Genomic DNA, 21,644 nt, shown 5'->3' on the forward strand with positions numbered 1-21,644 from the left:
GTAAGCTTGTGAATCTGCGCTCTCGCGTTCGCTCGCGATGGGATAAAACAGGGTGGCAATGCGCATATATACCGTTTGCGGGGGAAAGTAAACAAGGGGCTCTCTCCGAGAGAGCCTCTCTCGCTCGTATGACAAGAGGGTTTACACAAATTTAAATAATTCATTGGAACTAAACTCGCGCGGGGTTGAGCTTCTCAAACACGTCGTCGGGAGAGCCGCGTTCGCAGTTGAACCAGGACGCTTCTCGTTGCGCCTCGAGCGTGTCCCGGGGGCGAGGAGCGAAGGGGGTGGAAACGGGCGCTCGGCTTGCCGACGAAGCACGGCGAATATCGCGTTTCGCGTCCGAAATCCGGCGGTGCTGGCGAGTTTCGCTGAGAAAGAGAGACAGACGGAGGGAAAGAGAGGGAACGAGGCCCCGCGGGGGTATATACGGCCGCGAGACCGTGTCGGCATGTTTCGCAGTTTGGGACCGGGGCCCAAAGATCCGACTCGCCGGGCACCGGCGCAAAAACAGCGGGGGTCAGAGGGGTCAGCAGCGGGACTCTGTGTTTCTGTGGCTGCTCTCTTGTCATGCGATATGTTGCTCGTACCTTATGATAGTGGCGTCAGTATCCCGATCTCTCTCTCTCTCTCTCTCTCTCTCTCTCGCTCTCTCTTTCTCTCTGTTTTGTCACTGACAATGCTCTCACGTTGCCTTTGTAGCCGCGCCTGGTCCACGCCTCGTCGTCGTCCGTGGCTTCCTTTCGTTTCGGCAGAGTACCGTACGAGAGCGAGGATAATAGCGAGAAAAAAAACGCTGCCCAATGTCTCGCGAGCGCGAGCGTTAGAAATCGTCGCTGAATATATAGACGTCCGTCCGCGACACGATCGTCGTCCCTTTCGTCGTAGTCTCTCTTTCTCTGTCTCTCTTGCCCTCTCCCGCGGGCGAGCGTTCATAAGAATATTTTTGACAAGTTCCCTGGGTACATGCCAGAGATTCTCCACGTCCGACGACGGTCGCGCGAGCAATTAATGTTATCGCTCTCACGAATCGCGCGACTTCCGGGGTGCGCGCGGGACGATCAACCGCTCGGAACGCTCGCACCTCCTCTGGTGTTCTTTTCAAGTCACCTCCGCGGTATTGTTTTCTGATATTCCCTTCTTTTTTTTTTTTCCTTTTTTTTTTATTTGACTCGACAAGGGAAGGGATAGAAGAAAGTAAGGAGAGAGAGAGAGGGAGGGAGAGAGAGAGAGAGAGAGAGAGAGAGAGAGAAGTTGACAGGGGTCACGTGGAGCGTAGGATACAATTCACTCCTCGCGTCGCAGTCACGCAATCCACGTTGGAGAGCGCTACATTGAACTGGCCGTGGCGAACCGTTGTGTCTCGAAAGGATCAGCGTGAAGCTGTCGTCCACGGGCTCGTCGCTCCCCTCGCCCGGACGACACCCCGCGGACACTCGCGTCTGTCCGAATGTCGTGCACGTTACGTACATTCCTGGTGGATGCCGCGCGACGGGCGCGCGATCCAGCCGGGCTACGATACAGCGGGAGGGTACGATGAGGTAACCGCACACGTGGTCGGGGGCGGCGGTGAGACCGTCGCGGTACAAATTTATCTTTGTTCCCGAACTTTCACGCACCGACAGCGCACGAGAGCGAGACAGCGGGCGTTCACAAAGTCGGACGTGACACACCGGCGTTATCCGGACGATATTTTTTCTTGCTTTCTTTGTACTTTCCCCTCACTTGCCCCCGCCGTTGCGCGCCCGCTGCGCGGCCTTTCCTTTCCTGGCGCGCAGGATATCTGCCTAGTATGTGGCAGTCGAAATTCACTCTACGGGGACTTGCGACCGGCTCGGTCACGAAAGGGCAGCGAAAGGGTTGATGGGGGATCTTGAATCGAGATACTTTGAGGTCCGCGACATTTTAACTTTCTCGGTAGGAGCGTCTCGAATGTGGTCGCTCAGCGCCCACACTTTTCTTCATCTTCTTCTCGACCGAGCGATTTTATTCCTAAGATAACTCCTTCATTTTCTCGTTGCTCACTTCCTCAGTACAAAGTAGCGCATGAAAATGCTCCTGTATACATAAACACAGATTTGTATTTCATCTCTCTCTGAATTTGCTTCGATTTCGAAATCGAAGCTTACAAGTACTCTCACGCTGCTGCTACTCGCGGCCACCGGCAAGTGCTTACCGTATCGACCAAGTTAATTGTCCCCGCGAACGTTTGATCTCCCGGCAGGCGAAGGGCACGCCACGAGGTATCACGAAGCGAGCTCACGGAATTGTTACGTCCGGATGGGAGGCCGCGAGAGGAGGGTAATCCCGATGATATCTAGCAGAGCGATGTGGCAACCGAAGTTATAAGGGACGCTCAGGCGCAACGCGGTAGAGAGAACAATGGACGAACGGATAAGAGCGCCTCGTATCCGTGTAGCTACGACTTTATGGTAACGCGCGCCACTGAGATGCGCCAGTTCGCTCGCTTTGCGATTATGTATCGTTACTCGTATAATGCAATTTGACGCAGGTGGTCTCTCATCCTCGTAACTCGTGACCATTCCGAGCGCGGCCCCAACGAGGCGGCTGCGGGCGAGAAGGACCGCGCGCGCAAGCGAAATAATCCGCGCGAGTGATCGAAGGGAAGAACGCGCGACAGTCCTCGCTCGTAATTTCGGACTTGCCCGCAGGAGTCCGCAGAGTCCATTGCAGATTCCTAACACTCATAATTCTAACGTAATACCATCCTCGGAAAATTTCTATCTCGGGGAGATCAACATCCTCGGACATTCGCGAAGTCGCAGACATTTAGTTTGTCTCTCAGAGGACGCGTTATCACTCAAGACACAGGATCACGAGCCGATTGCGATAATATCCTCGTTCGTTCTTCGAGCGAAGCGAACCCTGTCCGATCCGTGACAAACGCGCGCGCGCGCGTCGGGAGGGTGAAGTACACCCGTGAATCAGCGTGTGCAAAGCCCGCCGCATCTGCGATGCGGTCTTTCGCGGCGCGGCGAGGGCGATCGCGAGAGAGGACGGGGGGAAAGTGCAAGATGAAGGAGGGGCAAGAGGCCGGGAAGAATAGAGAAAGAGAAAGATATGGTGGACGGCAAAGAGAGAAAGAGAAAGGAAGAGGAAAAGAGAGAAAAGAGAGAGAGAGGGGAGAGAGAGAGAGAGAGAGCGAGAGAAAGAGAGCGGATGGAGGGATAATAATAAAACGAGATATCTCGTACGTGGGCGGTCGTATTGTTAGCGCAACAAGGCATACGCGGCGCTTCTGTGTCCGCGAGATGCGCGCTCGTGCGCTGCGCCCTTAATAAAGGCTACGCGTGTGCGTGCGTGCGCTCGCTCGCTCGCTCGCGCGCGCACGTTTAATAAGAGGAAGGCCCCGATGCGAGAGCGAGCGCGCACCGGAGCTCTCTCGGCCTTATGTAAATCGGTCGGACCCATCTGCGCGCGCGAGGGCCCCCTCCGTTAAGAAGAGAGAAAAAGGCGGGGAGGGGGGAGAGGGAGGAGGAGAAGGAGAACGAGGAGGAGAAGGGGATGGTGGAGGAGGCCGAGGGAGAGAAGAAGGAGCAGCACGAGCTGGCAGCTTCAAAAGCGGTGCCGCCACTGCCACCGCCGCGATAAACACGCATTTATTCCGGAGTGTGCTCGCTGCATGCGCGCGAGACTCCGCAAGGCAGGCGTGGGCGCATGAGCTCGCGCGGTAGCGCATGCGCGCCTGCGATAAGGCCGCGTTCACATCGCGGCCGTCGTCGGCCTGCGCGACGACGGGGCGTAAATCTCGGGCCGCGGAAATTCCTCACCCTCTACGATCGGCCCGCCTGCGGCCGATCGCTGCATTCGTTCGACCGGCGGAGGATGCTGGTGGTGGTTGTGCGTTTTGAGTTTGGCGACCTCCCCCTCGCCCTCTAAAATTGATATTCTTCGTTTTCTCTCTCTCTCTCTCTCTCTCTCTCTCTCGTACGCGCGTCACCGATGAGACTTTTCATCGTTTATTGCTGCGGCTGATTATTCGGCGGCTTTGGAGCTCGTCGATGTGTGTAGTCAGCACGGATTTTCTTTTTTTTCTTTTTTCTTTTTTGTTTCTTCGCGTGGGCGGAAAGAAAAGGTTAGCGATGGGCTTCCGATGCGATTGTAGGAATTACATTGAGGCGCGTTGGGTCTTAGGGTGATGATTCTTGCTAATAGTTGCCTTCGCGAAAATTCGTGCTCGCTAGCGCTCGGCTCGCGTGCGCATTCGTGTGAGGCGACGTTAAGATCGCGCAGGACTTAGGGCGCTTTATCGCGACTTTACATTGTGTTTGCACGCATTCTAACCGCTGTAGAAACGCATACCGCTGATTCCTCCGCAGTCGGCAGATAAGCAGATAGGCGGATGGGTGTACACGTAGGTGCGCTCAGATAACCGAGCGGAGACTCGAGATGAAAGCTAAGTAGATACTTTGACCGCGGCGCGACTCTTTCGTTTGAATCGGCCGCGCGAGACTTTGTCGGTGAGTTGAAGAAAAATCTCCGGGACCACTGGGATTTTTTGTCCGCTATCAACGTGACACGATAGGAGATACGGCGGCATCAAGTATGCGGCGGCCGCGTGCGATAATGGTCGCGTTTAATGTCGGAGTCTCCGCTTGCCGGAATTTCTTTTACGAAATCAGTCGAATTGATAGACTTTCCTACCGCCGTTGATACGTATTCAAAAATTCCGGCTCACGCGGATAAAATATACGACGCATCTCGGAAGATACGTGCGTATATGTAGACCGCATGTATGTATTCGGTAGAAAATCACACACATTAGTTGTTACACGGTCCTTATCAATCGTGCGAGGTCGGGCGAAGAGAGTAATATTCGTCGCATTCGTTCTTCCTCGAGAGATTAATAGGTCAGTTTCCTTGAGACGAAGCGTGACTAACAAGTAAGTGACCGCTGCTGCCGCGCGAGTTACGCAGCGCTCCCTCTCGATCGTAGGCAGTCACGCGCGCGCAAGAGAGAAAGAGGGTCCTTGACCCATCTAGCGAGTCGAGAAATTATCCGGAGCCCACGGAAAGTCCTTCGACCGCTTGCACTTTCCAGTCGATTCCCTCGCTCGTATTTTCCGCGTGCGACTCCAACGCTCCTCGTCGCGCGCATTCGCGCGGCTCGTCGAGAGAATCGTCCTCTCATATCGCGAGTGCAACGGAGCGCGCACGCGTCAACGCGTTATCAAATGTCAATTGATTCTCCTTCCTTCCGTCGTCGCCCCTGTTCTCTCCCGCGAAGCAAACGCAATCGGCGACATTAGCGTCGCGTCGCGTGCAAATATAGTGCCGTCGCGAAGTCAAGAATCGACCCGATCGACACGAATTCCGCACAATGCGTGTCCCAGAAAACCGCGACAGCCGGTTTTGGCACTTCCCGTCGAGGATGTGGCGGTCCTCGTCACGCCGGCCAGTAGAACACGAGTAGCCGTAACGTAATTGACGTTACCAGTTTATCGCGTGTCGCGCGAGATGACGGTCGACGCATAAGGAAGTTCGCGGCTGAGATAGCATCTCGGTTAATCGCCGCGCGCGCTGGTGAAAGTGCGCACTTTTGGGCGAATTTTCGCGATTACCTGCCTGCCGTATGCGCGCGATAAATCACGCTCGCCGCCTGCGTCGCCAGAAGGTAACTTTCGGAAGCGTAATTAAGCGACACGGCGTGGGCGACGCGAAGTCTCCTCCTCCCTCCCCTCCCCCCCCCTCTCTCTCTCTCTCTCTCTCTCTGTCTCTCTGTCTCTTTCAGCTCCACACGATTTTTTTCCCTTAAATTTTGACGCTCCTCTGTTTCCTTCTCTCTCTTCCCTCTCCTCTCTGTGTTTATTTTTCGGACTGTTGCATAAACGCCGTTCGAACGCGACTCCTCCGCGGACGATGCGCGCATAATAAACGTTGTAAACATCCTCATAATCGCAACAACGCGGCTGCGGCCATAAAACAACGGGCGCGTAAACAAAATATCTAGTGTGTTAAGCGCGACATTAATTTTCATTGTTTACCGTTTGGACCGATCCTCCTCTATATATTCCGCTGAATTTAGAAATGTATACTCGACGAGAGAGCGCGGAGGTCAGAGCCCAGACTGTTGGAATCTTTCTAACTTTGCATATTATCGTTCGACATGAGTCTGCAAACTCGCGAATCCGTACGTCCCACGGTGAGAATCTTGGAAATTAAGACCAAAGAGATTAAAATATACATTCCTCTTTTATTCCTGAAAGACGAAACAGCGTGACGTGAAGGACCTCCCCTCTCGGTTCGCGAGAATCCTCCGACGGGCGGATCCTGAGATCTTGACGCGTCTCGCAGCACCCGACGCGTAATAACAATCGCAAAACCTCGTGGTGGTTGATCTCCTCGCTCGACCGAATCGCCGAGGTAGGCGCGTTCGACCCCTGTTCGACAATGTATCGGCGGCGGCGGTCGGACATTGGCAGCTGGCCAATTGCTCCAACGCGCCAGCTGCGTACGTGCGCGGCCTTATCGCGATAGCGAGAGAGAATTAATGCCGCGGCCGGCAGCCGCGGTAAATAACCTCTTCGTTAACGTCGCGCGGCCACGACGCTCTCGCGTTTCTTCCTCGCGTGGCGTCGCGGCTGAAAAATTCGCGCGAGCCCCCTCGGTCGCATTCTGATCGGTCGTAGACCGCGTACCTATGTCTCTCTCTTTCTCTCTCTCTCTCTCTCTCCTTTTTGTTCGCGAGTCGTTCTTTAATTGGGCCACGCCGACGACGATTAACGCTTCTAATTAAACGAAGAAACGGGCTTTCCATATACGTGTGTGTCGATCGGGTGTCATCGACGCCCGATCGACGCGAAATTCGATCGCTCGACGTGTCGCAAATTTACGAGAGCAGATGATGCCGATAGCTCGCGGAGAACGAGGACGATCGCCGACGGCCGCTCCGTGGAAATGAAAGAGAAAGATGGCACATGAGCCGAGTCACTCTCGTCGCGTTGCAAATAATCGAACGTAAAGGTATCGAAGTGAAGTCAACAAGAAGCTCGAGCATTTTGTTGGATATTTCATATTTTCTTTCGACATGGTCTGAAGTAAGAATTAAATACATCGGGAAGGACTTGGTTTTTCTCATTGACCTTACCTTGCGCGCCGAGAACGATTCGGGGAGTAAATAAGAGTAAACAACCGGATACTCGGGTAATTTGAGAAATACGGTAATAACCGAAAGCATCAAGTAGCCGAATGATGGCGCCCGAAGTACCCGGTTACCTGGAATTCCGACGGCACTTAAGGGGACTGGAGAGTCAGATCGCTGAAACATCGTGTTTGTTCTTCATAATATTTTGTGATGAACTGAATAAATGAAAATTTTAGGTATATTTATACAACATATGAAGAGTAGAAAAATTTTGTTTATTAACAAATACTCATATAAATATACGATATATATAATAGCTGAAATATACTCTCCTTTTTCTTTTTCAAGTTGTCGTTTTTGCAGTAATATCTCGGCTCTCGATGGACCGATGTGAACTTAGCGCCCAACTTTAAAAAATTTTTTTAATGTTTATATCATAGGTTTGTATCTCGTTTGTACCTGTTTGTACCACATTTTATTTCGTTTGTACCCTAAAGGGTTAAGAAGTTGTGGAAGGGTAAAAAATCGCCAGCGCCCAACCTTAAGATATTTAAAAACGGCCAACGCCATTCGAAAGAGCATCGTTTGTACCCGTTTGTACCTCCTTTCAAATCGTTTGTACTTCAAAGGGCTCGGAAGTACAGGCTTTTCAAAATACGCGCTCAAGGTACTTTCGCCATTTTTCAAGATATCTGAAAACGGCCGACGCCATTCGAAAGAGCATCGTTTGTACCCGTTTGTACCTCCTTTCAAAACGTTTGTACCTCAAAGGGCTCGGAAGTACAGAATTGTTTAATATCCGGGATATGTATAATGCGATAATTTTCAAGATATCTGAAAACGGCCAACGCCATTCGAAAGAGGCGTCTCTACAGAGTCGCCGTTCTCCGTGCTTGATTTTTTCCTGAAGAAGAGAATTTGGGTAATACGTAGATATCATCGCTCGGGCAGTAACGAGCGCGTGTTTCATCATCCGTATTTAATTAGACTGACAGTTTTTTTCGTCGCGTCGAGTTTCCCATTAGCATCGTTTCGTCTCCTTATCCGGCCCGGCGATCGCGCCTCCTTGTAATCTTATTTCAGTCATAGCGCGCGAGCGATACACTTGAAACGCGAACTTCGTCGCGATGCAGTTCCAAATAGGATATTAATAATCTAATGTAACGCCGTGCGTATATACGTTCCGCATACCGCAACCGCTAACGATCGCGGGAACTCGCGGAATGTCGATCGGACTTTATTCAATCATCGTCGCGATCGTGTCGGTTACGCGACCGCTGGAATTTCTTTCCCGGCGTCGAAAGAAGAAGAGCTATACACACACACACACACACACACCGGTTTCCCGCTCCGTGTAAAAAACGAAAGCGCGAAGCGCCGTGGCGTCGCGTCGGCGTAATTACGCGCGCGACCATTTCCAGCTCATTATAATGTATGCGCCACTGCCACGTTCTCGTTGCGTACGAGCAGGGAGACGCTAAATCACGGCACTCTTTTCCGAAACGAGCTTCGCCAGATAATGCGGAAAATGGCCATCGGCGCGCTCTATAAAACCCGAGCATAAACATAAACAGGCAACTCTTGTCGCGCGGCTGCGATCTCACCTATTACAGTAATCAGTCCTTACCGTAATTACCTCCTCGCAATTAACGCGGTGGGAATTGAAATTTCCACCCTAGCAGTTCACTCGCGAAGAGAAAGACGCGCGTGAGATCGCGCGCTGGACACGTTCGTCGTCGTTCCGACAAAGAAAAAAAGAACGGCAGAAGTGAGAGAAAGAGAGAGGGAGAAGACGCGAGGCGCCGTCGTTGATCGACAATAAGTCCGTTCGACACACCGTCGAATTAACGATCCACGAGGCGGTGATTCCTTTGGAATCATGTTACTTCACGAAAAAGCCCGGCGCACCGCAGCTGCCCGCCCGTCCGTCCGTTTGCATGCCCGTGTGCTTTATATCTCGTCCCGTTTATTCTCGTATTCCATCTCTCTCTCTCTCTTTCTCTCTCTCTCTCTCTCTCTCTCTCTCGCTCTCTCTCTCTCGCTCGCTCGCTCGCTCGTGCGCGCGCGCGCTCTTAATCACTGGCCTCTCATTAGCAGGCGTCAAAGGCACCGACGAGAGTGAGAGCTCAGCCGCCTTTCTTCGCGATTCCCTTTAAACTTCGATTCTGCCTTTTTCTGTGGGCGATCGGGCCCCGTGAAACCGGGGCGGGCCGCGCTGAAAGAATGATCTCTTCGGGCTTAATGAAGCGTAGGAACCGCGCGGAAAGTCCCGAAGCGAACGTGCGCGCTTGCGATGAAAAGAAAGAGCGAAGGAGGGAGGGGGGAGGGAGGGAGGAAAAGGTAAGAAGAAGAAAGGTACGTATATATATGCTGGTCGTCGCCGCGTGTTAAAATCGCGCTCTTTACAGTCTCGTGCACCTTTCGCCCTGCGGCCGCGCGCAGCACAAACCGGAAGCCACCTCAAACGAAGCAACAGACTAATTCGTTCTCTCGTAGCCGAGATCGCGCTTTTCGCGTCTACGGACGTGAGCGCTTCGGTCACCCGAGAGGAGACGTATGAAAAAGCGGAATTATTTCGGCGAAAAATCCTAATCCGAAAATCCGACTACCGGATTATGATGTGATCTTCCGTGATGTAAAAATCTTGTAAAATATTCATGTTCCGTAGCGCTTGCATCAAATGTCACGCGCGTAGAAAGCATTCACGAAGCTGCAGTAGCGCGGTAAATCGGACTAACGACGCGACTGACAATGTCAGATCAGAAATGTGAAGAAAGCATTGTGAGATTATTCTCGTCGATATTCCCCGGATTTCTCGGAATTATCACTTTTGACGATGGATTGTCGCACAGCTGAGATTTCGAGATCTCGATTTCATTGGAGGACGCGTGTTCCATGCGACGCCTGCGTCGCGCGCGATACCAGCGAATCTCTTTTCACACATATACACACATACGTATCCCTCCGTGGTCCATTACAATAGCGACAGTTCCCCCGCCCCGCGGTCGGCACGTCCGCGCGATACGCTTGTTTCCGCGCGATTTGGCCGGTCGCGAGGCGAGTTCGCGAATTCTGGACTGGGACGCGCGTCTTTGAATAGTTACAAAAGAAAAGATAAACTTCCGCTGTGCCTCTCCCCGCTGCTGTGGCGGCGGCTCCTTCTTGCCTCCCGCCCTCGCCGCGCTCTGCCTCTTTCTCTCGCGCCACGTGGATTATGTGGCCTACTGCAAGTCGCCGGAATCTATTCCGAGAGCTATTCCGAGTCCGTCTCTACGCGACCGATGCGCGACCGCCGTCTTATTAATGCAGCAGCAGCGGCGGCGGCGGCGGCGGCGGCGGCGGCGCTTCTCTCTCGGCTCTTCCGCGAGCGCAGTCACTTCTGACGACCAACGGGGCTAACAGCTGCGCCCCGGAGAGACGCTACTCTCCGTAATAGAGGGACAGTATAAACTTGGAGCAGAGGAGGTCTCGCGGCTCTCCGCAAGTCTCTTCGCGACTTCCTCCTCTTTGGCCGCGCCGCCGAAGGCTTCGCTCGGGGCGGTAAGAACACGAGTGGGGTTCTTTCGCGTCGCGTCGCGCCGCTGTGCCCGCGAGCGCGATAACAAAGCAGCCGAACAAATCGCATGCCGGTTGACGTACACGGTACGAAAGAGAATTCGGGAGGAGTCAGTCGCGCGAGTGACTCTCTCGAGTCACGGTAGAAAATCGTCGTCGGCGGCACGAAACGGTCACGCCGAGCGTCGAAGGAGAGTGGTCTCCGCGGTATTGAAAGAAAGAGAAAGGGAAAGGATCGCGCGCGGGGGCTTTCGCAGCGGACCTGGCGCGGTAGCGAGAGCGGAAGAACGGCCAAAGTACGATCATGCGGAGAGTGAAGGGCGAGGGGGAGAGGAAGAAAAAGAGATCGAGAGGAGAAGACGGGTAAGGGAGGGAGGGAGGGAGGGAGGGAGGGCTAGCCGGTAACAAACGACTCGCAAATCCTCCCTGTCAATTTAATCTCGCCTCGAATCCCGGAGAAATGTTAATAAGGTCCTCACTACCGCTCCGCTCTGCTCTACTCCCGCGGTTTCTCTTCCTCCCTCGCTCTCTTCCGGCCCCGGTCGCGTCCCGCCGAGTCTCTCGCGGCGCAGCGCAGCGCAACGCAACGCGAAGCGACGCGCGTGCTCTCGCGCGCCGCGCTACACTACGCGCAACGACACTTTATTTTCGCGCAAAGATACCGACCGGCCGCGAGACCGACCGGCCCCCGACCACGTGGAAATTGTGTGCAAAGCGAGCTGCGCCCGCCGTTTCTCTCCTCGACCGGCCGCTCTGTCGCTCTCCGCTCTCCGCTTCCCCGCCGTGCTACCCCTTTCGGCCTTCCACCCTCGTAATTTATCGCGGTTATGCGGCGGAATCCGTGCTGTAGCGGGGGGCCGGAGGAGGGGAAGGAGGAGGAGAAGAGGCAGAAGAAGAAGAAGAAGTGGTGCGAGGCTCCTCGAGGATTCGCAATACTATCGTTTCGCCTCGATCACCAGCCGGCTTCGCCTCCACCTTGGCCGGCCGCGGAGGCGAAGTGATGCGATGAAGAGATCGCACGGCACGATGCAAAGGGGAACGCGCGCGCCGCGCCGCGTCGGCCGACAAGGCGCGTCGGTTTTCGCGCTCTCGCCGCTCTAATGGCCCCGGGATCGCGGCTGAAATGGCAAACGCGAAAGCGGAAGATCTGATCCGGGAAAATGGAAAGAGAAAATTGCGCGGGCCAGGAAGAAGAGAATAACGAGCCGCTCCGTAACTCGTCGGGAGCACTTCTGCAGAGAATTCCATCGCGTTAGGCTCGCAATTACCGCGAGGCTCGCAATTCATGAAAAATGTTCATGAAAAAACGCGTCGTTGGCATATTTCCGTTTTTTCGTTTCCTCAAAGTTTATATATATATATATATATTAGGTGTACAAATGAATGATCCAAATTATTTTAAGCAGTTGTGAAATCAATTTTAAATTGAATAGATTTTCCCGCTCTTTTGTGATTATGCAATGTTGACGTATAGCTGTTAAAAAGAATATACAGTTTGGCGAAAGGCCCGACATAACCTTCAAAAGTATTCAGTTCAGTATAGTCGAAAATGGCAACAGATAAGGTGCATATCCGACACTGCTTTCTTTACGAATTCCAACAAGGAATAAATGCTGCAAGAGCGTGCGAATCGATTTGGTCCTTTCTCGGCGAAGCTGTTGTATCGTACGATGTGTGCGCATTTTGGTTTAAGCGGCTTAAAAGCGGTAATTTCAGTCTAATCGACAAACAACGCCCTGGAGGCCCTGCGATAATGATGATTTGGAACAACCGCTCGCTGAGAATTCGGCACAAACACAAAAAGAGCTTGCGGAACAGTTGGGAGTAACGCAGCAAACGATTTCCAAACGCCTACATGAGACATGGGAAAGATCCAGAAAGAAGGAAAATGGGTTCCGCATGAACTCACTGAAACCATCAAAAATCGACGAGTGGCAGCGTGTCTTTCTCTTCTCAATAAGCTGCGTCGAAAGTCTTTCTTGTGGAGAATCGTTACGGGCGATGAGAAATGGATACTCTATGACAATCCGAGACGCAGAAAGTCATGGGTAAATCCCGGCGAATCATCAAAATTGGTCGCAAAACCCAATCGCTTCGGAATGAATGTTCTTCTCTGCATTTGGTGGGATATCAAGGGCGTGCTTTATTATGAGTTGTTGGAACTGGGTGAAACAGTTACTGCGGACTGCTGCCAACGTCAATTAATCTGCTTGAGTCAAGAATTGGAGAATTGGAAAACGCCCGTATATCGGCAAAGGAGAACGTCCAGTGAAATTGTTGCATGACAACGCCAGGCCACACATTGCTTCCAATACAAAAGACACCATAATGAGTCTTGGCTGGGACGTCTTGCAGCACTTGCGGCGTATTCACCAGACATTGCTCCATCCGGTTATCACTTGTTCCGGTCGATGCAACACGCTTTGTCCGATATGCACTTCCAATCAGTGGATGAGATCCAAAAATGGCTTGACGACTTTATCGTGTCCAAAGACGTAACATTTTTCCGAGATGGAATTCATCAGCTGCCTGAAAGATGGCTTAAAGTTGTAGAAAGCAACGGCGAATACTTTGATTGAACAATTTAATTTACTTTCTTTTAAAATAAACTTTGAATGTAGCTGAAAAAATTGGATTATTCATTTGTACACCTAACAGCATATCGCGTGACTTGTAGAGACAGTAATTTTTTCCGAAGGTACAGCGTGGAACATTGCGGTTGTGCATTTATTGTGAGAGAAACGATAGGCGAGGAGTCGCAGAATGTCGCGTTCGGAAGATCGAAAAAAATGTCTACGTCCCGAAAATAACAGTTTGCCTCTATTCCTTTTCTACCGTTTGTTTTTCACGATAAATACGCAAGCGCGTGAACCATCGTAAGCAATTTGAGGCACACATCGCGATTTTACGTTTGCCAACTCGTCGTTGTCGTTGTCATCATTAGCCCTCTTTCTCGAAAGGGAGAGAGAGAGAGAGAGAGAGAGAGAATGGGAGAATCGCGAGTTACCCGCGAACCTGTTACACGCGCGTAACGGATTTGATTGCGCGAAAAGCTGCGCATGGTCGATAAATAAATTTATTAACTGCCGGCGCGCCGCACCGCCGCCGGCTGTGCATTGTAGCGAAGATTATTCCGTCCAATTATCAAAGACTCGCTAAGCGTCGCTCGCGTAGGCGGCTCGACGTAATTGGCTCTCGCGGAACGTTACCGGCGCGTTTTACGTCGTGACAACTCGTTGAAATGTGTTTACCGGAGCGAGTAACACGCACGTTACGAGAGGAAGAAAGAGAACGGTTGCAATATTGCGAGCGAAAAGGATAGAGGGAAAGGGAACGCGCGCGCCCGCGTGCGCGCGCGCGCGAGAGAGAGAGAGAGAGAGAGAGAGAGAGACGACAGGACCGCGCGACTCACGCTAAAGTTTAATTGCCCAATAAAAAGGATCGGCCGATGCGGTTTTATTGGAGACATCAGTTATTACGCTCGGCGGCTTTTATTGGCACTACCACCGCGCGCTGCCGCGCGCTTATCTCTCGCGCGCGCATTCAATGCCGAAATATATTGCCGGTAAATACGTTTTTATCACGGCGGAATTTTAAGTGCCGCCGCGGCCGCCGCCGCCGCCGCCGCCGCCGCCGCCGCCGCCGCCGCTGTCGCTCGCGCATTTCCACCGCGTGCCGCGCGATGAAATCATTTCCTCCGCCGCATATTACGCGCTCTCGCGCAGCGACACTTCCTAGCCGTCGCATCGGCATAAGGCGATTTCACGCTTCTCGTACGAACGAGGAACACCTCGCTGTCGCCGATATCGTCGTCGTCGTCGTCATCGTTGTCATCGTCGATAATTTCCTAAGCTGACCGCTTTTAATCGAGAGGGAAGGCGCATTTTCACGCGCTGGTACTTGTTAACGCGCGCGAGAGAGAGGGGGGAGAGGCTCTTGAAATTGTCGCGACTCGTCCAAGGCACCGTATTACACCCACAATTTACTGCTCCCCTTTACCTTGCACTCCTGTTTACAAGCCTCTTCAACGCTTCCACGTGGCGCGTCCACGATCGTCGATTCTTATCGTGACGTAGAAATCTGACCACGGATATCGGTCAAGTGCCGTTCGAGGGTGTGCGTTCGGTACAGATTCCGTGAGAAAAGATTCCATCCCGTGTACGATTCTAACTAGCTCGTTCTATTTGTCGAACGTCGTAGGCGGAAATAACGTCGAGGAGGTTCCCTCACGCTTTAAATGTAAAACATATGAAAATGAGAATCGTACCGTCCACTGTTTAGGAAATGATCACGGGGTGTTTGAAATAAAAAGAAAAAATAAAAAGAAGAAAAGACTGAAAATTGAGAAAAATTGAGTCAAATGAAAAATTACCGATTACAACGTTTAAGACGGCATCTTTCTCCGTTCGACCGTTCGATCCTCGAGTCGAAATTCGCGATGAAAGAAATCGGCAAAGATCTCCCGCGGAACTTTACGGGTGTAGCTAATTGCAGCGTTGCGGAGTCGTTCATTCAAAGTCGCGGGCAAGACCGTAAATTTACGACAGGCCTCCGACAATGACGTTATCGAGGAGACGACGAAAAAAAGCAGTCCACTGGATCGCGAACATTCGCGAGCGATTGTCGGGTCGCTCGAAACGCTTCGGGCTTGACAACAATCACCGCTGATGCAAGCGTAAGATTGATTATCGTCGCCGCGGCGAGGAGAAAGAGAAAGAGAGAGAGAGAGAGAGAGAGAGACAGAGGGAGAAAGAGGAACTCCTACGTAAAATATCGCACAAATGCCGCAAGAACACAAGCATATTTATACGACGTCGGCATAACGTCGTCGCTCGCTCGCTCGCTCGTGATAATGAAGCAGGAAGCGCTTTGGGTCGCGCGTGGGCTCTTGTCGATCGAGAGAAACGAACGCGCGAACGAAATATTATTCCGGCTGAAATTCGCGAGCAAATTTGTCGCTCGCTTGCGCGTCTCGCTGCGTCTGATATTGTATTATATATCCTCGTCGTCGCCGTTGTCGCCGTCGTCGTCGTCGTCGTCGTCGTCGTCGGTGCCGTCGAGATCTCGACGAGTGGCACTCGGGGAATCGAAGCCGGACGGATTACAGCGCGACAAAAGGGACGAGGAGGCGGAGAACACACGACGCGCATCATTAGACATTAGTCACGGCGAAGGTGCGCGTCGATCGGCTCTCTCGGGACTTAAGCCCCGTGCGATCCGCGTCCGCAGATAGGAGGATACGGCGACACGCCGATCCGGACGATTTGTCAATCGGACTCTTCTCCTTTTATCCCTTCTCCTCCTCCTCCTCCTCCTCCTCCTCCTCCTCCTCTTCAAGTCCTATTTTCGTAATCCAGCGCGGCGAAGCCGGGTGCGAGGACACGATCGCCGGTCGATGCGCTTTTTATAATTCGCGGACAGCGATCGCGATAGACCGCGACACGCGCGCATACGTTGAAACATGTTGATCGCCACGCTGATTCTCGCCGATCGTTCCGAAGATTAAGATGCGAGTTACGATAAACGCGAGGACTTGCGGCAGGACAAAATCGAATCTGCTTTAGGACAAAACGTCGCAGGAGCTACGGATGAAATACCGTTACCAGAGATAAAAGTACGAGAGCGGTCGTAGAGGAGCAGGAAAGAAAATTTCAGAGGATGCAGATCTCCTGGCGCGTGTGCTCGTCTACCAGTACTTCTCCGTCTCTCTCGCGATACTTAAGTCGTCAAGTGCAATTTCAGTGACACGCCTCGCGCTCAAATTAACGAGACGCGGCAAAGCCGCCGGTGACAACACATCCGTGCGAACTCTAGGACGCTCGCGTCGGCGTCGAGTCGGAGGAAAATCGGGTAGGTCAACGCAACGCACCACGTTCGGTCGCGGCGACCGATCGGCGGCCGGACTCCGTCGAAATTAGAAAACGAGATAATCGAATATTCAACGCGATTTCCAATGGTACGTACATTATACGGAGACACATCACAGGAGCAGCCCCATATATAGTCCCTCGCGTAGTTCGCAGGAACTCGACAAACGATGGAAGCTCGGGCGATTTTACGTCGGGCACGTTGCGAAAGGACGAGCGAGAGATAACGCCGTCAGAATTAAGAAAGAGACGATCGTGCTTATGAATATTCAACGCGTCGCGATAATTTCGGAAACGCGCGCGCCAACGTTCGACGTGTATGAGTAGGGGCAGAGGGCGAGGAGGGATAGGGGGAGAAGTGAGGCCCAACACGGACTTGTCGATCACGTGAGGCCCCAGTCAGCCGGGGCCCGCGGCAGGACGTGGGCGACGCGAGACGTTATTTCGGTAAGTGTGTCCGTCGCCGGGCGCACCGAAAGACCGATTCCGTCCACGTGGGCGGCTCGGTTCAGCCGCGACCGAGCAATTCCGAAATCGACTTTTCGACTTACAACACACACACACACACACACACACACACACTGGTGGGCGAATCGGCCCGGGACGCCGTGATTGGCGACGGGGGGTTGGGAGCAGGAGGGACCGCGTGTACATCTCGGCAACACGCGTATCCGGGGACCGGCCCTGGCCGCATCTTATCATGGGCGAATCGATCACGTGGGCGATCACTTCCGGTTGAATCACGGTCAGCTGAATGTTGTTTTCAAGGTAGCGGGATGTACTCTCGTAGGATCGCCGGTAAATGCCCAGAGCCACTCGTATTTCGGGTGTATCCTCTGCCCGTCACTGTGTCCTCAATGGACGGATAGTACGATGAGGAAATAAACATGACGACGGGAGAAAAATGGCGCTTCCGACGAGAGGTGAAGGAAAATTAATCTCGGACATGTCCGTCCCGATCAGTTTGGAAACTGAGCTGGCTTTGAGTCGGAGATAATCGTAGTCCCGATGAGAAGTCTCGATCTCTCAATCTCGACGAAGGCGCGAATCAATTTTCATGATCATTCAAGTGTTGTATGATTTTTTTAACGTACGAACGGGCTAACTTCGCTCACTGGGAATATTGGAAATTGAATTCGCCCGAAACTGAAGATTAAGAAATTATCCGCGATAAAGACCCTCGCGAATTTGACTCAGAAACGCAAATTTATTTCTCCGCGGTTTGTTCCTATATAATAAAATAATTCCTTATCTTTTTTCTGTTTCTCTTTTCCTTTTCCTTCGTGAATTTTTTAAATTATAGGCGATCGTGCGGTTCGCTGGAAAACGCGAGAAGCGTTGCCGCCTTTTTTTACGAATGCAGAAAAGCGCGAGGCGTACCCGTGTCGCTTAAGTACCCCCCCGTCTTCATCGCTCGCGCGCCACGACGCGTGTTTAACCTCTCCGCCTCGCGCTCGTTGGCGAGACCGTCCGCGCGTTGCCAGCAGCACGTGGAAACCGGATAAATACCTCTTGTCTCTTTTTCTCCATTGAGCATTTTCCGCGAGACCCCGTCGCTACCGCCATGTGAAACGTGTCACCGCATAAAACCGCTCCTCTCTCGCCGTGCGAGGGTTATATTATATTAACCCTTAACGGTACCATTACACACAAGACGCGTCCGCGTTGCGTAATTTATTTGACACTCGATTAAACGCGAAGTCCTCGCGTCGCGAGGAGAGCCACCTTCGACACGATGAATCAAACATATCATTATCCTCGCACGCAGACGCTTCGTTTAATTCAGTCGGTTTGCCAAATATGTATAATCGTCTGACATCTTCCGACGTTTTAATTAGAAACTCTCGCGCACGTTCAGCATGATATATATATTTAAGGGGGCCGTCAGAAAAAGAAGTGCTTTTAAAATCGACCCGGCCAAGAACTGGCCTTACTCGAGGATCCACTTTTCGAAGGGCCGAGACTTTTCGCGGCCTCGCTCGAACAGCTGACCGCTTAACATTCCAGCCGGAATCTCGCACGGAAATCTCGACTTCCTCGGGAAACGGCCGGGTCGCGTCGGCTGACGCGATCGAGCAATCATGTCACGTACCGTGTGTACCTCTCGCCTGTCGTGTAGCCCTTTTCACCTTCGCCCGCGACGACGAATCATTACGATCGTCGACGACGTCGTCGCTGCTGGCGCGCGCGTATTTGCAGAGTTCGCTTTACGAGCCGCTTTTAAAGCACCTGCGAGAGGGGCTTTTCCTTCCGGTTAAAAACTCTAGCAAGAGATACTATTTATACGACCATTAGCGTACAATCTTCGTGTTCGTCTCTATAAATACGCGACGCGGCGCGTTGCAGTAGACTCGTTTCGTCATCTCCTCGGCATGGCGACTCTCGTAAAATCCTCCTGACAGTAAAACCTGGCTCTCGTCTTGGTAACGTCTTGTCCGCTCGCCATCGCCGCTGTCGTCGTCGTCGTCGTCGTCGTCGTCGTCGTCGTCGTTGTCGTTGTCGTCGCGGGAAAGCTCGTGTAACGACGTTCGCGAACGACTTAAAATTCTATCGGCGCATTTTTCATTCCGCAACGCGATCGACCGCAGGGCGAGGACGAAGGTCACGATGAGGGTCATCACATATCGTCGGATCAAGATCGGGAGCGAGAGAGTGTTAGTCGGGGATATGACAAGCTCGATATTCCCTCAGTTTTAATTTTGAAAGATAGGAAGAAAGAGGGAAAGAAGAGAAAGCGAGAACGCTCACGAAATTGCGTTCAGCAAGCTGTTGGCTTTTCCGAGAGCCGTTGTTTTCGACTCAGACGGATGAAGATTTTCGTTAAAGCTCCAAGTTCGGAAAGTGGAGACGCGAATGAAAATAAAAAGAAATTCTTCACTGTCCTCTTCGCTCTCCGATAAATTCACTTGCGAACTGGATGTAACGGAATGTCTGCAGGGCTATTCAAAACATCATCCGACACTTAGCAGGAAATTCAAGAGCACATTTCTCAGACAACATTCTCGGACAACTCAGGCAAGACAAACGTGCGGCCCTCGCGGCTCTTGAGAAATTTGTTAATAAGTCTCCACGCGAGCCTGGAACTGGAGCGTCTCTCTCTCTCTCTCTCTCTCTCTCTCTCTCTCTCTTGCGCGCGAGCCGCGCGACACGCGCTGCAGTCATCTCGCGTACGAGATGACTAAGGGCGCGTGCCCGACCGGTTCCCTTCAGCTTGCCTCTTCCACGAAAGCTTGCCCATTAGTCCCGCGTCCTCGGTTACGTCACTCCGCAACTATAAAAGAATTATTTCGAACAGCAGATCTCTCTCTCTCTCTCTCTCTCTCTCTCTCTCTCTCTCTCTCTCTCCCTCATTCATGAGCCGCCCGTTCCTCTGCAGTCGGCGGTCCAGTTGCGAGTCACTCTGTGATCGCCGCGACATATCTCTTTCTTATCGTGCTTGATATCTAATGTATCTAATCTCCGGCAGTTGCACCTCTCCCTATCTTATATACCGTTACGCTCTCCTCCTCGCGCTCTTGACGCAGTTAACGCCCACGTGCGTCGCGTTTTCCCCCGGCTTTCGCGTATCGGCGCTCGCCCCCGGCTGCCGTTCCGCGGCGCGCGACTCCGCCGCTCGTGTGGGTGGTGTTTGCTCTTGAGATCTCTCCCCCCGCGGCAAGCCGGTATCGAGATTATTCGGGACTGGCGATAGGAATTGCTGCACAGGTGGAGGCGATAACCGCTGCCACTTCGCGTATTTAATTTAGGAAAATATAAAAGGTGATCTTCTCAGATTTTTGCAGCTGTTCCACATAAAAGAAAAGAAACGTCGGCGCTATAAGCTGCTTTCGAAGCATGTCGGGTAAATTGTTCTCGCGTTCTCGTATTTGAAAAACGGTCAAGATGGTAGTAACTGTTGCTTCACGCACTGTATGTATCTATTGTAGTATCGTCTCTCTCGTGAAGAGAGTATTGCGAACTCGACAGTTGGTCGTTTCGTCGTAATAACTTGATCGCCCGTTTGAGTTTTTTCATTTCGCACCGTCGGCAGCTCAATCGCAGCTCTCGGCAGTCGGTCCGCCTCACAGTCGCGCGCAAATAATTAGCGGCCGAATAAAAAGCAACGACTGTAAAGCACCGCGTCGCGCTGCATCGCGTGGTGCAACCGCGGCTCGTTATCAATCGTGCGCGGTAAACCATGCGAGACCTGACTTGGGGCACGCGCCTGGCGGGGTCGTAGGCCGCCCTACCTCTGTATCTCGCTCTTCTCCCGCACTCTCCTCCTCCTTCTTCTCCCGTTGCACCCTCGTGTCCCCGTACTTCCCCGTGCCTCGTCAGGAAACGTCATCATGTGAGAGAGAAAGAGATCGCACGGGACGTGACCCCACTCTCGCTTGGCGCTCAGAGCGGGGCCCACGGACCCAGTCCTCCCACTCGGCGCCCCCACCCCCTTTCGCGGCACTGTACCCCCTCCAGAAGTCCACCACTCTGACTCGCAGTCGCCGGCGGTCCCCCTCGGCCCGCCTATGCGCGCTCCTTGCGCGAAATACGACAGCAGGCCGATTGCGTTTGCAGAACTATTCTCTCTCTCTCTCTCTCTCTCTCTGGTCTTCCTCTCCTTCGTTCATACACACGCTCGTTCCCTCTCCCCCTTCCATTTTCCGCGGTTTTTCTCTCGCTCCGTCCAATTTTCTTCTCCAATTGTCTCGCTCGCTCCTCTTCTCTTTCTCTCTCCCTCTCTCACTTCTCTCTTCTCATTGCCCCCTTTCTCGCGGTGTGTTTCGCCTCCCTTCTCCCCCCTCGCTTCCTCAGCCCAACAGCGGCGCGCGATGCGGCCCACACGCGTGCTCCACACTATCAAGCGCGCGGCTCGCGCGCGCTACACACATGGCCGGCCACTCTTACTCGGAGTGTGCGGTCCTACCTCCTGCAGGGGACCGTGTCACGTGGCCCCCAGGCCGCAGCGGCACGCAGCGCGCACGGGCTATGCTCTCTCGTGAGCCGCGCACACGACAGCAGTCAGAGACGAACCGAGAGACCGACCGCAGATCGCACTCTCTCTGCCAAGAAGCGCGTGTGCTTTTTCCCTCCCTTTTTTTCTCCGTCTCTTCTTCTTCTGTCTCTCTCCCCCCCCCTCT

At 52.9% G+C, this 21,644-nt stretch overlaps 1 protein-coding gene across 1 annotated transcript in view; it reads left to right on the forward strand.

The window, feature by feature from the left end:
- Positions 1 to 21,644, forward strand: part of LOC105186904 (Myocardin-related transcription factor) — a 202,892-nt gene that overhangs the window by 138,859 nt on the left and 42,389 nt on the right. The window lies entirely within an intron of this gene.

The sequence above is a fragment of the Harpegnathos saltator genome, unplaced genomic scaffold (genome assembly GCF_003227715.2).
Source record: "Harpegnathos saltator strain DR-91 unplaced genomic scaffold, Hsal_v8.6 scaffold86, whole genome shotgun sequence".
In the NCBI taxonomy this organism is placed as follows: domain Eukaryota; kingdom Metazoa; phylum Arthropoda; class Insecta; order Hymenoptera; family Formicidae; genus Harpegnathos; species Harpegnathos saltator.